Consider the following 18,957-nt stretch of genomic DNA (forward strand, 5'->3'; position numbering starts at 1 on the left):
TTTTTCAAGGGTCATCTTTGAACAAGAATAACATGATTGATATGTGAAATTTTGGCAGATTTAGACCCACCAAATTTTAGAGAATCGAATTAGCTTTTCAACGATACCAATTTCATCAAAATACGACACCCGAGCAAGAAGTTATGGCCTTTCAAAGTAGAATGCGCCGCCTAACCAATCGCACATGGCCACTGAAAAGCATATGCGATAGAATATGTGACGCCTATGTAAATATAGGTGATATCATATGCAGCGCCTATGTAAATATAGGCGATATCATATGTGGCGCACATCTATGATTTCAGCCATGAAAACACTTAGTTTTTGAGTTATTTTGAGGGTAGTTAAGTCTTGTAACACTCCTTACATGTCCCTAAACTTAACCTCACAAAATTTATAGCTTCTAAACACATTACAACCCTATTAACATCTCAAAGTTCATTATCCAAGAGCACCATAAGAGAAAAACAACTAGGGTTGCACAATCAAGCTTGAAGATCAAATTTCAAGGAAATTCCTCCCTCAATCATCAAGAACCTCCCTTCCAAGGTATGCGTAGTGTTCATCCACAGATTCCTTTCGTTCGTGGAGTTCAAGAATCAATCTTTCAAATACAAAAGCTTGGTTGGTTGTGGTGATATGATCATACCCATGTTGATGCTTGTTTGTTTGGCTATATAATAGTATCGTGACTGTATATCTCATGAAAGTTATGTTGTTAGTTGAAAAACATGATCTTTAGGTGGATTGATAGAATGCAAGTATGAAATCCACCTATGCCTTAAAGAATGCATGCAAGGTGTTCGATAAAATGCCTAGTATGTTAGAACTTCATATTACATGATTTTATGATATCTAAATAACAAGTTCATGTTAGCCATACACTCCAATACGAATTTCCATGCAAATTATGTGTTGTTATTGTTGTGGTATAAAGCATGTATGATAATGGAGATATAAATTATGTACACAAAATATATCTATGCTTTTCCTATCCTGTTTGAAATGTTGAATAAATACATGAAGTATACTATCCCCTACTTATGATATTGTGAATTGTGGACTCAACTCTTGTGATCAAGTCATGTCATGTGTGCCAATTTCCTCCTATCGAGTCCTGGGAGTATTCGGACCAGAAAATTATAGCTGTGTGCCTAGAGCCATGTCATGTTTCACGATATCCGAACTCAAGCTATGATTCCTTAGACTTCAGTCAGTCATATGACTCAGGAAAACCTCATGATCTCAGTCAGTTGTCAAATATCAGTAACATTCCGCCAGTCAACGGAATTCAGTAAGATTAAGTTATGTATAGTCAATTAGTCATGTTCAGTCCCTCCAGATGGGAGTAGAGGTTAGCACCGAGTGAACCCAAGGATGGGAACTTACCCTCCAGTTCAGGGTGTGATTCTTAGTAGTCATCCTTGTGTTCCAGAACTACGTAGCCAGCGTAGGTTGAGACATCTTAACCTGTCAGATTAGGTTTGATGGGGTGGTTTAACCTGTCAGTTTAGGGTTCCCATCGTTCTCATTGAGTACCTGCCAGATAAGGGTCACTCATAAGCTGTCCTTAACCGTGGCACGATATTGACACCCCTCCAGTCAGGGCAGAAATTGGACCCCAACTTAGCCATAACGGCATACATGGGGCATGTCGGTTAAACACTACCTCCCACAGTTTCAGTATCAATCTCAGTAAAAGAACTCAAGGTGTTCTTCAGATTTTAATATATACAAGACTGTCAGATACAGTCGTCTATGTTATCAACTTGCAGTATCAGTCATGACAGTTATCAGTAAACCATGTATTAGCTTACAGGTCTTGCTATCACGCATTCACGGTCCCAGATTCTATATATGTATGTTTGCACTCCCACGTTCATATTAATCAGTCAGTGTTGTTCATGCATGATACCCTTTATGCTCAGCCTACCTTCCTCGTATACTCAGTACTCCAGTTGTACTAACACATTTGCGCTATGGTGCTTTCTTTTCATGTTACACCATAAGTTTCGAGACACAAGCTCCAGCCTAGCAGTAACGGTAGCATTCCAGTCGCAGAGACACAGTGAGTCCTCATTGATTCGAAGACAATATGATTTGATACATTTATTTATTTCTTCAGTTCAGTGTTACGGAGTTAGTTGGAGACATGTTCCTTCAACTCCTTATTCAAATAGTTTAGAGGCTTTCAGATTTACGTTTAGACTTAGCTTTCAGATTGAGCTGTTTTGGGTATTTTCACGCACATGGACGTTATGATTTTCAGACATGGTTTTATTTAGTTGAACCTTATGGCCTTACAGTTTTACATATTCCACATTATTATGTCATGATTTGCAGTATACAGGTACAAATATCAGTCATGGGTTAGCTTGTGGTCCCTCGGGGTCATGAGCACCGTGTAGCGCGTTCCAATTCAGCAAATCGGGGTGTTACATTTCTAAAAGGCTTCCTGGGATTACTTATAGTGGTCTCAGGAAGGGAAATGTCCTTCCCAGAAACAAATATTCCTTCAGATATATCTGCATTGCAGAGAGCTTTTATAGTGTTTCTACTTAGCTCCTCATGGTCCTTTAGTGTGTAAGGTCCCTGTAAGAATTTGTTAAAACATAATAGTAGTAAGAAAACGTAAAATACTCGTCAATCGAAAATGCATAACGTTCCAAATCAATGACCAGAAAAGAGTTCAAGACATAATAATTGCAAAAAAGTTTTCTTATTTGTACTATATACTCCCTCCTTTTCATTTTATGTGCCTTTATTTGACTGACACAAAGTTTAAGAAAGAAAGAGCGGCTTTGAAAACTTGTGGTATAAAAAAAATCAACGATATTTGTGTGGGCTATAAATCATCTCACTAAAGGTAAAATGAGAATATAGAAAGGCGATATTCTTTTTGTAACAAACTAAAAGAAAAGAGTTTTAAATAAATTGGGACGGAGAGAGTAGCTTATTATGCAGGAAAAGAACTTTTCTTTTATAACAGACCAGAAGATCATTGATGCACGGTTCGAAACTCGATGGATAATAGATCCGCTCCTCTAACATTGGCATGAATCTAATCCACACATGTTGAGCTCTTAAAAGTAGATCAGTCTATCTTTTCTTATATAAAAGTAAGTCCCACTCCCCATGCGTAAAATGTAACTTTTAAAGTTTAGATCCACAGAAGAATGCTTATGAAGGAAATAACTAATTTAGCAGACAATAATGATAAGCAAGCATACCCAATCATGGTAATCAACAAGAAAGTGATCTGACCCACGTGTGCCGTTACGGAAAGGATACTTTGCAGCTAGCATGTTCACATAGTTCCGCAGGAACACTAATAACGGCTTAAGATTATGTGAGTTAGGCACATATCGTGCCCTTTGCAACTAACGTGCACTATATGGCAGATAGAACAGGCGATCCTTTTGTGGATCCCTTGTCACGAACTGGTGACTATCCTCCATCAGCTTCATGAACCATCCCTCGGATGAATAAATTCCTCTAAGATAAGGTTGATGAAAAATCGGCCTTTTCCCTTCTTTGTATATGTAAACTTTGAATATAAGCTCCATCAACTCATAGCTCCTGGAATGTCATCCTAATTATGTTTAAAGAAAAGGCTAATTTTGAAACACAAACAGATGACAAAGATATGCATAATAGAAAAAGATTCAATGTATTTGATAATATGTTTTACTATGTTAATGTTCATGAACACGCTAAAATCAAAACAAAATGGAGCTTAACTTACCAACTTGTACTTGAGATCTTCCAGCAAATGCATTTACCGCTAAATCTACTGTTTCTACTCATTTAATGAATCCACAATATGAATCTTAAATGCTGACATAAACTCTTATAAATCAAAGATCAACAAGCAGATTAAAGTCTTAATGCAAAAACCTTACACACTAAATTAGAATTATATCAAACAAATATTTTTTTACACGAATTTATACCACTAGACAGAGCATCCCGCGACCTTCCATTAAAAACAAAAACCTCTTACAGGGATAAGTACAAGCCTTAACTCACCAAACCTAATGAGGTAACAAACTAACATCGGCTGTCAGATTATAGTCTTAAAATAAATCTACTATTTCTACTCATTTAATTAATAGAATTTCCAGCAAAAACTTGGCTGAGCCAAAGTCCACATAACTGGTTAACAATTCACAATAATAAATAAGTAAATAAATAAATAAATAAAATAAAAATAAAAATAATACTAAAACAGATGAAATTCCGAATTAATTCCTAATTCATATATCAATTTATCCGCATTTCAATCTAAATCAATCAATCCTTCGAATCCATCAAAAATTCATACAAATTCCCAAAACCCATATGAAAATTTACAAGAAAATTATTTTTCTTTCGAAAAAAAAAACATAAATTGATTGGAATCCAAGATCACATATATATAATAGGAATAAAAACATTAAACTGACCTGATCAATGGATCAGTTGGAACAACTCCGAATTAAATTCCCAAAATTCTAATTATTCATGAGAATTGAAATTAATTGGGTCAAGAAATAAAGAAAACTAATGAAATTCAATTTTTTGGTATTTGCGGGAATAACCAAGATTTTGGTAAAAGTTGTCAATCGATTAGGGGTTTTTTGGGAAAATGAGAGAGAAAATATTTTGGGGGGGAAATTATTGGCCAATTAAACAAAAGAGGGAAAGTGGTTTTTTTATGTCAATACTTACCACTATTTTTTTTATGGATAGCGGGGATTAAAACCATCGTAAATTTATAAATTTTAGCGATGAATTTTTAATTCCCGTATTTCATATAATTTTATGGAGGTTAAACCGTAAATAAACCGCGCAATTAGATCGGTTTTTTGTAGTGAGATACTCCCATAATTGACACATATTAAGAGCATAGCTAAAGTTTTACTTTCCATAGCTAATGTAGATATTGTTTTAAAAAAATTTGTAGCAATAAGTACAAATTCTTAGCCATGGATTATGTAAAGTTTGTAGTTAACTTTTAGCCACGCTATATCTTGTTACGAATGCTACGATAAAATATTGTAGCTAAAGTGTTTAGCCAGAAAAATTTCATATTTAGCTACAAATTGTGTAGCAATAGATGCCTCAATCAAAGAATCAATTTAAATCCTTAATTGAGAAGAAATCCCTTGAATTTTCCTTATGGAGCAAAGATTTCTGATTAGCTAAAGGATATGAAAGGGAAGACTGAAGACCCAGGACGACACGCAACTTCGCAGGAAACTCTTAGGGCCCGTTTGGCCATGGAAATTTTTTTCTTTTTTCCGAAAAAATTTTTCGGAGTTGGAAATTGTGGTGTTTGGCCATGAAAATTTGAAAAACAATTCCGAAAATTTTTTCTGAAAAGGAAAAACAGGTTTTTGTTGTTTTCACAATTTTTCAACTTCAATTTCAACTTTTATTATTATTACATATAACCCCAATCTTTTAAATTTTTACATAAAACTCTCCTTATAACATTATTTTTTCAATATTACGTATATAGCAGTTTTAAAGAATAAGATAATTATAATTTCAAACTTAATGCTATCCTAATTAATATATATCTCTTTTTCTCTCTCATCATTATTTTTATCTCTTATTTAATTTTCTCCCTTATTTAAAATATTATTTTATTGCTAATTTATATTTATACCCATAAATATATAAAGTATTATATTTATAATAGAAATATACAAAGTATGTTATATATAAAGTTTATACCATGTATATACCATATACACACATATATAAATATACAAAGTATTAAGAAGCATACTAAGCATATTTATAATATAAATGTACAAAGTATGTTATATATGAAGTTTATACCATGTATATACCATATACACACATATATAAAAAATAAAAAGTATAAAGAAACATACTAAGCATATTTATATACTTATGGTATATGATATAATATACCATAAATATGCAAAGCATGTTTTACATAGAAATAATTTATTCACACACAGTAAAATCTTTCATGTATAAGAAAATTAAAGAAATAAATTAGCGGCACCCTAAAATTTAATAACAACTCATCATTTTCTATTTTTAAGGAACGGAAAATGAAGGAAATAAATTAAATAAATTCCTAAAAAAATAAATTTGTTTGAAAGGTAATATTTGTTACCTAAAAAACAGGAAGCAGTAATTTGTGAATATAACATCCATATTTAAAATTTTCAAATATGAGAAAACGGCTATTAATGTAAATATTATATTTGTCATAATTGAAATTCATTAAATATGGTCATGTATATGTAATTATTTTTATAATAGTGGTTAATTGTGTTCTTTTTTCATTAGTAGGTAAATTTTAGTTGGGTGATTTTGATAGTTTGTAAAAGTTAGAGCATAAAATCATATTTAAAAAAGTTTTTTCAAAAGTAAAAAAAAATCAAAAAAGACATGGCCAAACACAACTCCAACTCTAATTTCAACTCCAACTTCAACTCCAAATCCGAAAAATTTTAGTTTTTATGGCCAAACAGCTATTTAGTGTGTCTCAACCCTTAGTCTCTATAAAGCTTTGTAATTTCAAGTTTACAATAGTTACAAAAGTGAAAGATCGAATCAACTTAGTTATACCAGTCGAGGCTGTGTCATAAGATATAAATAAGAAAATAAGATTCTGAAATCATCCATCCCATCTATACTTCAACTCATACTTTGAAAGATTTAAGAAACTTTTTTAACCCAAGGGAACTGTAAGAAGATACCACATCGGTGTTCCGAATCAGGATAAATTTTTGTGTTAATTTCTTACATGCTTCCTTATTTATTTACGCATTTGAATTTACATTATTATGTTTAGTATACTAATCTGTAGGTAAGTTGACTGACGAGCTTGATCAGTCAACTTCGAAAAAGTTTCCAACCCCCCCCCCCTCTTGAATTTCACTAAACAGTTGTTTTGCCCTAAAAGTTTTTCACCGCTTTTTGGAGTTGAACTTCGAAAAATATATCTAGCCATAAAATTTTGATAAAATCAGTTTCTACTTTTTCAAAAAGTTCAAAAACAACTCTAACTTATTTCATGGAGAAGTACAACTTCAGTTTCCAAATAGAGTATCCTTTTTAGCTTTGAAAATATTTTTTTTTCTATTTTCACAATGAAATTGGCCATTAGCTATTTTATCCTTTTTCGAATTTTGTTTAAAAGAGAATGGTTTTTGATCTTTTTAAATAATTTCATAAAATTCAAGAAAATTTTGAAATAACTTTGAAAAAGTTTTACAGAGTCGCCACTTGATTTTTATAGAAAACATCAACAAAACTTAAAGAGATTTCAAAAGATTCAAAAATAGAAATAAATCTTAGAAATTAGAGAAACTAAGTAAGAGTTCAATTAACGCTCAAAGAAGATTTTTATGGCACTTAGAAGCGTTCGTTTTAAAATGGTTCACCAAAAAATTATTTTTTGACTAACTTAAGCTTTGTAATTTCAAGTTTACAATAGTTCCAAAAGAGAAAGATTGAATCAACTTAGTTATACCAGTCGAGGCTGTGTCACAAGATATACATAACAAAATAAGATTCAGAAATTGTCCATCCCATCTGTACTTTAACTCGTACTTTGAAAGCTTTAAGAAAACTCTTGTAACCCAAGGGGACTGGAAGTAGGTACCACATTGGTGTTCCGAATCAGAAAATTTTTTGTGTGTTAATTTCTTACATGCTTGGTTATTTATTTACGCATTTGAGTTTACATTATTATATTTAGTATACTAATTTGTAGGTGAGTTGACTGACAAAGTTGATCAGTCGACTCAGAAAAAGCTTCCAATCCCCACCCCCCACCCCCCACCCCCCTCTTGAATTTCACTAAAGAGTCGTTTGGCCCTGAAAATTTTTCACCTCTTTTTGGAGTTGAACTTCGAAAAATATATCTGGCCATAAAATTTTGAAAAAATCAGTTTTTACTTTTTCAAGAATTTTCAAAATTTTCAAAAACAACTCTAACTTATTTCATGGAGAAGTACAACTTCAATTTCCTAATAGAGCATCATTTTTAGCTTTGAAAATAAAAAATATTTTTTCTATTTTCAGGATAAAATTGGCCATTACCTATTTTATCCTTTTCCGAATTTTGTTTAAAAGAGAATGGTTTTTGATATTTTTAAACAATTTGATAAATTCCAAGAAAAAATTGAAATAACTTTGCAAAAGTTTTATAGAGTCGCCACTTGATTTTTATAGAAAACATCAACAAAACCTAAAGAGATTTCAACGTTTCAAAAACAGAAATAAATCATCGAAATTAGAGAAACTGAGTAAGAGTTCAATTAACGCCCTAAGAAGGTTTTTACGGAACTTAGGAGCGTCCGTTTTAAAACGGTTCACCAAAACATCATTTTTTGACTAATTTAAGCTTTATAATTTCAAGTTTACAATAGGTACAAAAGAGAAAGATCGAATCAACTTAGTTATGCCAGTTGAGGTTGTGTCACAAGATATAAATAAAAAAATAAGATTCAGAAATTGTCCATCCCATCTGTACTTCAACTCATACTTTGAAAGTTTTAAGGAAACTCTTGTAGCCCAAGGGGCCTGGAAGTAGGTACCATATCGGATTTCCAAAGCAGAATAAATTTTTGTGTTAATTTCTTACAAACTTGCTTATTTATTTACACATTAGAATTTACATTATTATGTTTAGTATACTAATCTATAGGTGAGTTGACTGACAAGGCTGATCAGTCGACTCAGGAAAAGTTTCCAACCCCCCCCCCCCCTCTTGAATTTCACTAGAGAGTCGTTTGGCCTTGAAATTTTTCACCTCTTTCTAGAGTTGAACTTAAAATAATATATTTGGCCATAAAATTCTGAAAAAATTAGTTTTTACTTTTTCAAGAATTTTAAAAAATTTCAAAAACATATCTAACTAATTTCATGGAGAAGTACAACTTCAATTTCCAAATAGAGTATCATTTTTAGCTTTGAAAATTAAAAATATTTTTTTCTATTTTCACGATGAAATTGGACATTGCCTATTTTAGCCTTTTTCAAATTTTGTTTCAAAGAGAATGGTTTTTGATCTTTTTAAAGAATTTCATAACATTCAAGAAAATTTTATAATAATTTTGAAAAAGTTTTACAGAGTCGCCACTTGAATTTTATCGAAAACATCAACAAAACTTAAAGAGATTTCAAAGATTCAAAAACAGAAATAAATTTTCTAAATTAGAGAAATTAAGTAAGAATTTAATTAACGCCCTAAAAAGGGTTTTACGGCACTTAGGAGCGTCCATTTTATAGTGGTTCACCAAAAAATTATTTTTGACTAACTTAAGCTTTGTAATTTCAAGTTTACAATAGTTACAAAGGAGAAAGATCAAATCAACCTAGTTATACCAGTTGACATAGTGTTACAAGATATAAATAACAAAATAAGATTCAGAAACTGTCTGTCCCATCTGTACTTCAACTCCTACTTTGAAAGCTTTAAGGAAGCTCTTGTAACCCAAGGGGGCTGGAAGTAGGTACCACATCGGTGTTCCGAACCAAAATAATTTTTTGTGTTAATTTCTTACATGCTTGGTTATTTATTTACGCATTTGAATTTACATTATTATGTTTAGTATACTAATTTGTAGGTGTGTTGACTGACAAGGCTGATCAGTCGACTTAGAAAAAGTTTCCAATACCCCCCCCCCCCCCCCCCCCCCTCTTGAATTTCACTAAAGAGTCGTTTGGCCTGAAAATTTTTCACCTCTTTTTGGAGTTGAACTTTAAAAAATATATTTGGCCATAAAATTCTGAAAAAATCATTTTTTACTATTTCAAGAATTTTCAAACATTTAAAAAATAACTCTAACTTATTTCATGAAGAAGTACAACTTCAATTTCCAAATAGAGTATCATTTTTAGCTTTGAAAATAAAAAATATTTTTTTCTATTTTCACGATGAAATTGGCCATTACCTATTTTATCCTTTTCCGAATTTTGTTTAAAAGAGAACGGTTTTTGATATTTATAAACAATTTCATAAAATTCAAGAAAATTTTGAAATAACTTTGAAAAAGTTTTACAGAGTCGCCACTTGATTTTTATAGAAAACAACAACAAAACTTAAAGAGATTTCAAAGATTCAAAAATAGAAATAAAATCTTCGAAATTAGAGAAACTTAGTAAGAGTTCATTAACGCCCTAAGAAAGTTTTTACGGCACTTAGGAGTGTCCGTTTTAAAACAGTTCACCAAAATATTATTTTTTGACTAACTTAAGCTTTGTAATTTCAAGTTTACAATAGTTACAAAAGAGAAAGATCGAATCAACTTAGTTATACTAATTGAGGCTGTGTCACAAGATGTAAATAATAAAACAAGATTCAAAAATTGTCCATCTAATTTGTACTTCAACTCATACTTTGAAAGCTTTAAGCAAACTCTTGTAACCCAAGGGGATTGGAATTAGGTTCACATCGGTGTTTCGAACTAGAATAAATTTTTGTGTTAATTTCTTACATGCTAGCTTATTTATTTACGCATTTGAATTTACATTATTATGTTTAGTATACTTATCTGTAGGTGAGTTGACTGACAAGACTGATCAGTCGACTCAGGAAAAGTTTCCAATCCCCCCCCCCCCCCCCCCCCCAATTTCACTAAAGAGTTGTTTGGCCCTGAAAATTTTTCACCTCTTTTTGGAGTTGAACTTTGAAAAATATATTTGGCCATAAAATTTTGAAAAAATCAGTTTTTACTTTTCCATGAATTTTCAAAAATTTCAAAAACAACTCTAACTTATTTCATGGAGAAGTACAACTTCAATTTCCAAATAGAGTATCATTTTTAGCTTTGAAAATAAAAAAATATTTTTTTCTATTTTCACGATGAAATTGGCCATTACCTATTTTATCCTTTTTCGAATTTTGTTTAAAAGAGAATGGTTTTTGATCTTTTTAAACAATTTCATAATATTTAAGAAAATTTTGAAATAACTTTGAAAAAGTTTTACAGAATCGCCACTTGATTTTTATAGAAAACAATAAAAAAACTTAAAGAGGTTTCAAAGATTCAGATACAGAAATAAATCTTCAAATTTAGAGAAACTGAGTAAGAGTTCAATTAATGCACTAAGAAGGTTTTTACGGCACTTAGGAGCGTCTGTTTTAAAACGGTTCACCAAAAAATTATTTTTTGACTAACTTAAGCTTTGTAATTTCAAGTTTACAATATTTACAAAAGAGAAGGATCGAATCAACTTAGTTATACCAGTCGAGGCTGTGTCAAAAGATATAAATAACAAAATAAGATTTAGAAATTGTCCACATCTGTACTTTAACTCATAATTTGAATGCTTTAAGGAAACTCTTGTAACCCAAAGGGACAGGAAGTAGGTACCACATTGGTGTTCCGAACCAGAATAATTTTTTGTGTTAATTTCTTACATGCTTGCTTATTTATTTACGCATTTGGATTTACATTATTATGTTTAGTAAACTAATCTGTAGGTGAGTTGACTGACAAGGCTGATCAATCGACTCAGGAAAAGTTTCCAACCCCCCCCCCCCCCCCCCCACCTCTTGAATTTACTAAAGAGTCGTTTGGCCCTGAAAAATTTTCACCTCTTTTCGGAGTTGAACTTCAAAAAATATATTTGGCCATAATATTCTGAAAAAATCAGTTTTTACTTTTTCAAGAATTTTCAAAAATTCTAAAAACAACTCTAACTTATTTCAAGAAGAAATATAACTTCAATTTCCAAATAGAGTATCATTTTTAGCTTTGAAAATAAAAAGATATTTCTTTTTCTATTTTCACGATGAAATTGGCCATTACCTGTTTTATCCTTTTTTGAAATTTTTTTTTAAAGTGAATGGGTTTTGATCTTTTCAAACAATTTCATAAATTTAAAAAAATTTCGAAATAACTTTGAAAAAGTTTTACAGAGTCGCCACTTGATTTTTATAGAAAACATCAAGAAAACTTAAAGAGATTTCAAAGATTCAAAAACAGAAATAAATCTTCGAAATTAGAGAAATTGAGTAAGAGTTCAATTAACACCCTAAGAAGAATTTTACGGCATTTATGAGTGTCCGTTTTAAAACGATTCACCAAAAGATCATTTTTTTACTAACTTAAAAGTGGTGACTAACTTTGCAAAAGGGTTGTTATTATAAAATCATTTATTTATATTTTTAAAATTGGCATTTGTTTATTCAAACGAGAAATATTCTACTTGAATGAAAAAAAAAAACCTGCAACAATATGTTCTACTCAATCCAATATTAATTTTTGAGAAAAATTACGAAATATTTCGCTTAATTTGAGAAACAATACAAGATATCTTACTTGAGAAAATATTTTACTTAATTCATGATTAATTACGAAAAGTTAGAATTTGAGAAAAAAAAATCAAGGAATATTCTAATTGAGAAAATTTTACTTATTTCATAACTATTTCTAAGAAAAAAATTATGAAATATTATTTCTACTTGAATTAAGGAAAAAAAACATTTAAACTAGGTGTCACACTTGGATTTAAAAAGGAAGTAAGTTTGTGCTTTTTAGAAAAAAAAAATTACGTAACTATATTTTTAATTATAAAAGGTCAATTTGTTCTAAATAGCACCTTTGAAAAATGTTAAGGGAATATCATATTAAAAGTATCTTATCAATTATGAGAAAAGTTAAAATTTATCAGAAAGATTGATTTCTTTGATTTGGAAAAAATTGCTTTAACTCTTGTAGATTATTAATCACGAGAACAAGACAAATGTCATCTTAGAATAAAATACCTAATTTTTAGAGACTTGTGTTAAGGAAAAAATCGAAGGAACCAATTTAATCTGTTTTCACCGATGTAAATTAAGTAAGAAAATTTTGAATTGACTAAAGAAAGCCATGATAAAATAGAATGGTAACGCCTTAGAGAATTTATCTAGATTAATTAAAGTGTTCAAGACAATACAAATAAATAAGAATGGAAAATAAAGAAAGGGTTAGGATTGGGCCCAGGCCCATTAATGGGCCGTCCAGATTTTGGGCCTGAATTATATGGATCTTCAATCCATTTCCCTGCATGTATACCAGCTGTATATCACAGCTTCTTTTCCTTGCTTTTTTGTATATCTGGTGTATACACGGCCATATATTGGTCACATATACACGTGCTTCAGTCCTCCACCTGTATACCAACTTCATCTCCTCGTCTTCCACTGTGCATTTCCTGTATACCACTGTATATCGGTGTATATTGCCGGATTTCTTGTCTTTTGGTCCATTTTTTAAGACTTTGGCATGGAATTTTGACTCGAAAGAATGAGACTTTAGTCTCATGGATCATGCAAGGCCGGGAGTACCCATTGGACTCGGATGGTTCATGCAAAGGAAAAAAGAAAAGGAAGGAGTGTAAGTTCAATACATATATGGGGAATACATGAAAGTAAACAACCGTCTCAAGCTAACAAATTGGTTTCCATTTAAATCAAAATGACACTAAGATAAAAATCACAGATTAATTGATGAAAAAGACAAGCATGTGACCCAACATCAACATTACAACATTGAAACAGTGAATGGACATTTTCCAAAATAAATTTCAAAGACCAACGAACAATATGAAAGCAAATCACCCATAACATGAATTACCTTAAATGACATAGTTAGAGATAACCCATACGGCTTGAAGAAGAAGATGACACATCGTAATATGATAAATTGTAAGAGATAAAGCTGATTTGAGGAAAAAGAAAAAAAAATCCGAGAGAGGGACCAAGTTGAGAAGGGAAGCTACGACTCTTAAATCAAGTTATTTTTAGCATGAAGATGTGAGTTGTAGGGTGTGAAAGCCATGTATCACACAATCAGCTCTCAAATTTCCCATGAAAAAATCAAAGACTAAGTCACAATTTAGGAAAGAAAATGATAACTGATAAATTTTGAACAAGTGAAGCTTAAATGCTTATGTCCCTGTTCCACCTACGTTAGCATACAAATGAGTTTCAAACAACACCCAAACAGTTAAACTCACTAACTTGTTCTTAAATCGTAGCTTCATCCTCTCGATATCCGACATTATGGGTCGACCAAATCTCGTAGTCCTAAGCCAAAGAGATTCAACACACATAGGAGTAGTGTATTCACAAAATCATCAAGTCAGACCTTCCAAACATTAGATAAATTTGAGTCCTTAGTGTTAATCTTATCTGAGAAGAAAAACTGAAAGCATACAACAACAAAAAGAAGAAAAAAATCCAAAGATGAATTCTTCACAATCCCCTTAAATCCTGTCGATATCAAACACATATATTTTCATATAAGAACAGTCCATCGGCGAATCTGGGATAAGAAATTTGCTAAAGACAACTTTTAGAATTTCACATGAGATAACATCTAAAATAAAAAATGTAGAAGATGAAATTGTTCACAGTCAACAAACAACTGTTGAACCAATAAACCATATATTAACAAAACATCAATCCTAGACCGCCAAGCTTAATGCTTCTCAACATTGAACACAACAATTTAAACTTGGAATTCTCAAAATGTCATTGAATACACATACTTCAGACAAAACTAGCCCCAAATTCACCTATACAACATGCTTCACGTTAAAATCATTAAAACGGAGAAGATAAAATAAAAGAAGAAGGCGAGTCTATACCTTTTTGTAGGCAGCAAATTGGGACAACCAAACTTTGGGGTTGGACTTTCGTCACCGGAGTTTCACTTAATTTCGTCGAAGTTAGAATTAACTTCATCGGAACTTGAGAGATTTCACGGGAATTAAGCATTTCTTGCCACGAATTTTGGTTACGTGAGATTAGAGGAATGCTCTTCCAAAATCTACAAATTTTTCCCCAAAATTCTTCCCCTTCACCCCTATCCCTAACTATCTATTTATAGGGGAATTTAAGGCCGGGGGGGTGGGGGGGGGGGTAAATTTAGGGTTTCGAATTTGAAATAGGATTTTGAGTTGATTTACTTGGGGAATTTGAGGCCTACGGCAGAGAGGGGTACGTATCTATTGGCTTCTTGCCAAAAGAGAGGTGAACATGGCTTGAGCAAGGAAAAGTCGATGAGACTTTAGCCGAAAATAGTTGTGCGACGGGAGTAAAAGAGTAAATGAATGGCAACGTCTAGGTTGACTAGGGTTTATTGATTGACGGTGTTGTCGCTGAAGATGTTATTATCGAATTCAGGTTGAATTTTTGTTGTTGTTGCTCGTACAGCATTGTCGCAATTGACGGGTCGGCGGGTTGAAGCTGTTGGTCAAAATCGCGTTATTTTTGTTGTACGCAGTGGTTGAAGTTATTTGTACGCTGGTTGGAGTCGGCTTTTGCCGTGATTTTATTGATGAAGAAAAGAAATTATATAGTGGGTCGGTCTGTGGATTTATTTTTGGGAAAAGAACATGAGATGACCATTTTAAAAATAAAAATATTCATAATTGAAAAGGTGGACATGCTGTAGTCAGTCGGCTAAAGTAATTTCTTTTTTAGCCATTTGGCCCAATTGTGCGCATGCAGTCTCTATACTAAATAGATACACTTTTATACCACATTGATACACTTTTATACTATATTGATACACTTTTTAAAAAAGAGAAAGGAAATTATATGCAAGAACATGCAGTCTCTATACCCAATTGATATCCTTTTAAATCACATTAATACATTTTTATACTACATTGATACATTTGCCGTGTCCATATACTGAATTGATACTCGCTTATACTAGATTGATACATTTTTAGAATGCATGTAAAAACTATATAGAGTCCTATAAAATATGTATCTAAATAATAATTATAGTTAAAAATTATATAGAATGTGTGTAAAAATGCTATAATTATTATATAGAATATGTATATATATATATAGAAACTGTATCGCTATTATATATAAATATATATCTTTAACAATTGTATTATATTAAAAATATATGGTATTGTATTTTATTGTATAAATAAGTAAAACTAAATAAAACAAATATATATCCAGTATATATCTCGTGATGTCTACAGATGCGTGTCGAATTCTCCAAAAATAATATATTTTTGAAGAATCAGACACAAATGCGCAATATTTTTGGAGAGTTCGAGCAACTTAGCTAAAAAGCAGTAACATAGAGAACAAGAGTTATCAAACATGAAGTATGAATAGATTTGACAGGGAACACAAGTCAGAGATCCAGAAGGTGCAGACTCGTAGAATCATCATTCATTGTTGAATCAGGATCCCTTTTGGTGGGTCTCACAGCACAACTTATGTCTCCAGTTTGCAGATAGCGCATAACATCCTTTTTGGAGCAAAATACATATCCATGCACGGGCTCTGTGTAGTACTACAATGGCTAAAAGTAGGAATTACTTTAGTGGCTAATTATAGGTAGTTAATTTTGGGTGGCTATTATGGTAGAATTATTTTAGAATGAAATATTATTTTTGTCCTTTCCCCTTTATTTTGGGGCTTGTTGATATTGTTATGTTTGGTGTTGGGCTAGAATTAGAGTGGCATTTAAAAGGATAGATTAAGTTATTTTGGGTTATTATTTAAAAATAACCCCAATCTGTTTAGGAATTAGTCAATTTTATTTAATTTCTGATCATATTAATTGGCCAATTGTATTGCAATTGTGACAAATTTGATTTCAATTGTGGTCAAATTTTAATAAATTGACTAGATTAGATTGAAATTCGATGCGAATCAATACCTCGTTTAATCCCAAGTTTCTTCATTTGATAAAATCAAATAAATATTTTTTTAAAATAAATTATTTTTGTGCCTACATTATATTTAAATCAAAATTTTAACCATTTGAATCAATTTTCAAAATAACCCTTGATTAAAATCTATTTTTTTTGTAAAACTAATTATTTAAGTAACAAAATTACACAATCTCCTATGTATGGATACAAAATCATACAATCACTATTTAAAATGACCAAATTATCCAGATAAATATTTGAAAGAATTTTTTATCTAGATAAAATAAATATTGTAATTTTATTTAAAAGCGAAGAAACTTAGGGCTAAACTTAGTCGTGGAGTTCAAAAATTAGGTGTGAATAACTGTCCCCTCCCTTTAGGTAGGGTGGATGCAAGTAACCCTGAGCAAAGGGAGTTTGACGTTCCTAATTTTGTCTGATCATAAATTCATTTTTAAAAGAGGTTGATTTTCGCATGAGTTTCATTGAGTTACGGTCGGACCCCGGTATCGGGTTTTTCTAAATATCTCAGGTTACATGAGAACTCAGGCTACCTGTGGTTCATAAATCTTGATTTTAAGCACGATTTTCAAAGAATTCACAAGCTATTCTGACTTTTGAATTTTGGTGAAATCAAAAAGTTAGGGAATAAGCGGATTGAGAAATGTTGGAATGCAACCGAGTTTTCAACAAAGAGCCCAGCCTACATATCTCTGAGAGTTAGAGAATCAGACTGCCTATAGTTCGACTCGATCAGTAGAAAAGATCGTCTTTTATGCTAAGACGACTTTTGGCTCAAGATAAGCGATGTAAAATTGAGTTACGAAAAAGAGGCTTGTAACATCTTAACCATGATTGTGGAGCTCTTCACATCCATGGGAAAGACTTTACCTGGAAAAAAATTTCAAAGCTCTAGGTATGCAATCACTCGGATTTGAAGGAAAAGGAAAGTTACTTTCGGTGTGAGTTTAGAAATACTTCAAAAGTGAAAGTGAAACCAAAATCTCAAAACATCCACATGCCTTCTGATAGGGATGTGGTTTGATGGTGGTGAAAGTCGTCTTTTAGCTTACATCCAAAGAGTTTGATATTTCTCTTTGGAATATGTCCAAGTTCGCTGCTAAGAAAAAGTTCCACGTTGTGCTGCACTCTTTTGGAGTTGTCCGCACTTGTGATTTTGGTTTGAGATTTTCATCCTTTCGGATGCTCTCGACAACATCTCAAACAAAACTGTTAGGCGTCGTTTGATAGAGTGTACAAGAATAATGCTAAATAGTGTGTATTAAATAATGCTTGCATCAGTTATACTTGCATTATTTGTACCGACATTATTTCTTGTGCACTGTTTGGTTTGATGTATTAGAAATAGTATGTCTTAGTATAATTTTTATATAAAAAAAAATACTTATTCACAAAAATACCCTCTACACTTCTAAATTTGTGCATTTTCTTTGCAATATAATTCTTTTAAAAAACACTCTCTACATACATCTTCATAAACTTTTTTTATGACATATGCTTTACTTGATTCTTTTCCTTGAAACAGAAGTGGTAACATATTTCTGGTTTAACATTTTGCGTTAAGATAAAATCTGGGTAATTTAATTCTGGTGTCTTATTTTCATAAATTGTGACTTGGAGTTCACATCTCAATCTGGATTTAATTTCGACTATAGAAGGCCAACAACATGTGGGATTTGAGATGAACCAAACCAACAAAATTGTTGTGAGATAAATTGTGAAATAGTAGAGGCAAAATTAAAACAAATTGATTCCACTCCGCAAAGAAAAAATTGCAAACTAATGCAAGCATTGTGAAAGGTGTTGTATTGTGAAATGGTGATAAAAACAAGTAAACAATAACTAATATATGATAATGGAGAAAATTGAGCAATATTTGAAGGAAGAAGAAGATTGGAGAAGATGAACCTTGTTTTTCCATGGTAAAGTTTATAGAAGAGAGGGGTAATTTTGCCATTAATCAAGCTAATATATGTATTGAATTTCTTGGTATTATTAATACATAGAAAAAGGGTGGTATTACTAATACATGTTTCAATACACAATAGAGTGTATAACTAATGCAAGTACTATTTATGCATAGACCAAAAGAATGAACCAAACAAGGTATTAATAATACACTAGAATAATGCATGTATTATTTTTGTTAACACACTCTACCAAATGACCCCTTAGTGATAAACACAATTTACTAAGAAGTTTATAGTATGTTATCATATTTTCGCGTGAGTTGTTACCTGAAAAAGATGTCATCCTCTCATGTACACGTTTGGA

At 31.6% G+C, this 18,957-nt stretch overlaps 1 long non-coding RNA gene across 1 annotated transcript; it reads right to left on the reverse strand.

Annotated features, from left to right (window-relative positions):
* Positions 1–2,146: 2,146 nt before the first annotated feature.
* On the reverse strand, positions 2,147–4,696 carry LOC107846538. Its single transcript, XR_007046596.1, has 3 exons — positions 4,446–4,696; positions 3,231–3,579; positions 2,147–2,592 (listed from the first exon to the last, which is right to left on the reverse strand). It is a non-coding gene; the product is annotated as an uncharacterized LOC107846538 (long non-coding RNA).
* Between the last annotated feature and the right edge of the window lie 14,261 nt (positions 4,697–18,957).

Source organism: Capsicum annuum, chromosome 11 (genome assembly GCF_002878395.1).
Source record: "Capsicum annuum cultivar UCD-10X-F1 chromosome 11, UCD10Xv1.1, whole genome shotgun sequence".
NCBI classification, from domain to species: Eukaryota; Viridiplantae; Streptophyta; class Magnoliopsida; order Solanales; family Solanaceae; genus Capsicum; species Capsicum annuum.